Source organism: Dasypus novemcinctus, chromosome 15, assembly GCF_030445035.2.
Source record: "Dasypus novemcinctus isolate mDasNov1 chromosome 15, mDasNov1.1.hap2, whole genome shotgun sequence".
Lineage (NCBI taxonomy): Eukaryota > Metazoa > Chordata > Mammalia > Cingulata > Dasypodidae > Dasypus > Dasypus novemcinctus.
In genome coordinates this window covers 81,536,697-81,540,990 of record NC_080687.1, presented here as the reverse complement: position 1 = coordinate 81,540,990, position 4,294 = coordinate 81,536,697, and the positions used below count along the sequence as shown (strand labels likewise).

At 34.2% G+C, this 4,294-nt stretch overlaps 1 non-coding gene across 1 annotated transcript; it reads right to left on the bottom strand.

Annotated features, from left to right (window-relative positions):
* Nucleotides 1-3,956: 3,956 nt before the first annotated feature.
* On the bottom strand, nt 3,957-4,059 carry LOC111765218 (U6 spliceosomal RNA). The gene has a single exon (XR_002797617.1). It is a non-coding gene; the product is annotated as a U6 spliceosomal RNA (small nuclear RNA).
* Between the last annotated feature and the right edge of the window lie 235 nt (nt 4,060-4,294).

The following is a 4,294-nucleotide window of genomic DNA, read 5'->3' as shown; positions in this document are numbered from 1 at the left end:
AAAATATTTTATTTCTTGATTTCTTCTTGTTTTACCCTCTGCTCTCTGCATTACCTACCACCTTCTAGAATTAAAATCTATAATGTGACCTTTTATACCTTTTTTCTACATTCTCATGTAAACTTACACAAATAAGAAGATACCCTGATAAATAATGAAATATGATTTTTTATTATTTGCTCATTGTGTGTTCATAAACAATTTATCAATAAAAATCCTGGCTAGGGGTGGCTAGGTGTGTTTGTTTTAGGTTAGTCAACATCGTTTTATTATTATATGTTGACATAGGCTGCCTTCCCTGGAATAACTATTCCAAAGAACCCATCCATATTCAGGTCACCTCTTGCTCCTCTCCAGTAATCTTTCCTCCCACAAATGAAAGGAAGTGCTTCAAGAAACAAAAGGTGATAACAATTTCCACCCACTGATTGTTCACCAAACTAGAGGTCAATGGTTGACTAAAGTATCAAATGTGCCTAGAGATGCTCATTTTGGATAAATGCTAAATGGATGAGTATCGACATTAATATTCATATGAAGCCCAGGGAGATGCAATTATCACTACCATATGATGAACCTCAAAATAAAAAATAAATTTGATATTACAAAAATATAATAATGATTAAAATTAATACTATTTCATTAAGATTGTATAGTTAATTGCCTTTTTTGTAATTGTCATTAAAATGCAGCAACAATCATTTCTCAGATCTATTAGCTGTTTGGTTCCTCCTGTCTTTCCTATACTGAATATTTACAATTATAAATAGATGTTGCCTTTCACCTGAAGTCAGTTGTGAAACATGATATGTTTTTAGGTAGCGCTGTCCAGATAGAATACAGCTCATGGCAATGTGGTCAACAAAGTATTAAGCTAAACTTTCTCTTTCATAATAGCTGTTTTAGGGAAGGAATATTTTCTTTAATGATATTATTGCCAATATAGCAATTCCCAACTAGAAAAATTATATTTTCCAATTAATATTCTAACTTCAAAATAGATCGCATATTCTTCCTGAAGTTATGTAGCTAATATGATCTTTCCTGACATTTGTATAAACTCTCAGCCTATTTTTATATTTTTCATTCATTTTTATGGTTCTTACTGCTATTACTGGTATGTAGGATTATCATTAATTGACATCATAATTAACGATTACAATATTTTATTCTTATAATATTAAATACAGCTTTAGATTTCAAATGACTAATGGAATTTCAATACATAAAGCACACTGGGAGAGTTTTTTACTCTATCACAAATGTCTACTATATTGGAAAGTGAATGTACAATATTGACATTAAATTTGAATGACGGAAGGCTTTGTTTGCATCACTGGCTTTGTTATGCCAGCCAGTTATTGAGGTTTACCTATCATATTACATCACTGGCTCTTTGTTCCTGTACAAATTCAAATAGGCAGTCAAAGATTGAGAATCAGCCAAAGAATTAGAGTTGCTTATCAATATCTCCAACATCTCTATCTCCAGGATACCTCAGTCCATGGACAATGAGAACAGTCACTCCTGTTGAGGCTCGGCTTTGAAGGAAATAGGCAGAAAGTCAGGTAGTAGACTAACAGGTGTGCATACCCTACTGTTTTCTGTTAACACCAAAATATTTTCCTATCTTCCCATTTCCCCTCTTCTTTTACTTTTATGTGATGGAAAGGAAACTCTGCCTTTTTCCTACTGAAAAGTTGACTAAAGTCACCTTCTTCATGTGTTCCAAATCCATTCATACCTATATTTCTTAGCGCATGTGTGTATACATTTATTTTCTTTTCATGTCTTTTCTCTTATTGCCAAATCACTTCATTTCTTTGCACTTAAAATAAGCTCAAATTGGCCATGTCACATAAACAACTTTCTTTGAACCTAAGACTCTCTAGTCAGTACATTTTATTTCTTGCCTTTGTCAGAGGAAGAATAGTCTGCACTTGCTATCTCTAGTTCATCACCACATACACCAATCACCCCAGGGGAGTGTATCCCTTTTCCTCCTCCAATCTACCCCTCATCTGAAATCCTGTCCTGAAAAACCCTAGTTGCCCCTGGGTGGGGAGATATTTCAAATGGAGAATAGCTAAACTTGGTCTGAAAACACAGGTCCTCATGTTATGTGAGGTGGTGGTGGGGGGAGAGTAGATTAGAAGTTAAATAATTCTTTGGTGATTAGTGACAAAGGCAAGAGGCCAGGGTTGGAAGGAAGCACATGTTATACCACCAGAATGCTGACTTGGATCTTTGTCTAATGCATGTTTACTTCTATTTTTTACAACTTTTTTTCAGGTGGGATCAGGAATTGAACCCTGAATCTCATACATAGTAAGCAGATGCTCAATCATTGAACTACACCCACTCCTCCATGTCTACTTTTTTTTTTTTAAGATTTACTTATTTAGCAACCCCCCACCCTTGTTGTCTGCTCTCTGTGCCCATTTGTTGTGCTTTCTTCACTGGGAAGTGATCTTGGAACCTTTCAGAGTAGGAAGAGGTGCTCAAACTCTTGCTCTACCTCAGCTCTCTGGTCTGCTGCACTCTTACTTTCTCTCCTCTGGGTCTCTTTTTGTTGTGTCATCTTGCTATGCTAGCTTGCTGCTTGGGCCACTCTCCATGCAGGCCAGCATTCTGCATAGACCACCTCTCCACTCAGCCCATCTTGCCTTCATCAGGAAGTCCCAGGAATCGAACCCTGGACCTCCCATATGGTAGATGGGAACCCAATTGTTTGAGCCACATCTGCTTCTCCATGTTTACTTTTTAATGCCTTGAAATTAGCTTCCACTTTCTGAAAAATGGCTAAATCTCTCTTTTAAAAAATATGCAAAACAAAAAAAGAAAACAAATACACATATTGACTTTACATAAATGCATAAAACAATCATAAACGTTTTTCAATTTAGTCTTTTGTGGTTTTTTTTCCTTTTTAGCTTGTTACCCCTCCCTCATTGTCTATGTCACCATTTGTCCCAAATAGCCACCCTCAGTGTTCTCAATGGTTTTAAAATGATCCCCCTCTCTCTCTCATTGTACCCACATATACATTTCCATATGCAAATGTATATACATTTAATATTTACACATGTTTAAAGTTTTGTTTAATGACTGCTTCTTCTAAAAATATCTTAATAGCCATTCATTTAAGCATCTTGCTTTTCTCAGGTAAAAATTCCATAGGAAAATTCCACTATGTTAAGGAATATCTATAATTCACTCCTTTTAGAATCAATATAGGATGCTATGTTTTATAAATATGTGTACGTCCTAGTTCATTTAACAATTCTATTCATTCTCTTATGCTTGGGGTTCACTTGATTTCCTTTTTTCTCCACTGTCAATCATGCTGTGATAGATGTACATATAAACTTAAGATTTGGTGCTTTTATTCAGGGTGATAGTCATAGTAATTAGAAACTGACATGGTGTGAGCATCAACCAATAGTAATAAACACTGACATGTGGACCACACTTGTGTGAACTAAGTATATTTCTGTGGGATAGATTCACATAAATGGGGTTCCTGGGTCAAAGAGTGGTGAATTTGTAATGATAACAAATATTTCCAATTTTTTTTTCCCAAAAAGGTTATAATAATTTACATTCTTTTCAAGAAGGAATCTCACTGGATTTTATTGGATTTTATAAATCTCTTAAGTCTGATATGTACTGTCATCATATTGTTAAGTTAATTTGCATTCTTTTTTAAAAGCAGTTTTATTGAGATATATTCATATACATACAGTCTATCTAAAGTGCACAGTCAGTGGCTTTTGATATAGTCACAGAGTTGTGCATTCATCACTGCAATCAATTTTAGATTACTTTCATTATGCCAAAAATAAAAAAGATACCCCTTAAGAGTCACCTCTCAATCCCTTTATCTTTACCCTGCTGTACATAACCACTATTCTAATCTGTTTCTGTAAAATATATATATATATATGTGTATTTATGTATATATGGAATGCTTCATGAATTTGCGTGGCATCTTTGCACAGGGGCCATGCTAATCTTCTCTGTATCATTCTAATTATAGTATATATGCTGCTGAAGTGAGACTAATTTGCATTCTTATTACTACTAATGAATGTGAGCATTATTTTCTCTTTCCTGTGTTTTTTCTTTTTTTGACAATCTGCTATTTCTTTTCTGAGAAAACTTTTATGTTCTTGCCCATTATACTTTATAGCATTTTGTTGTTTGATTATCTCCTTCAAATCAATTCATAAGAGTTTTAATTTTGCCTGTCCCCTACATTTCAATTATTGTTTTTCAAATCAATTATACATCT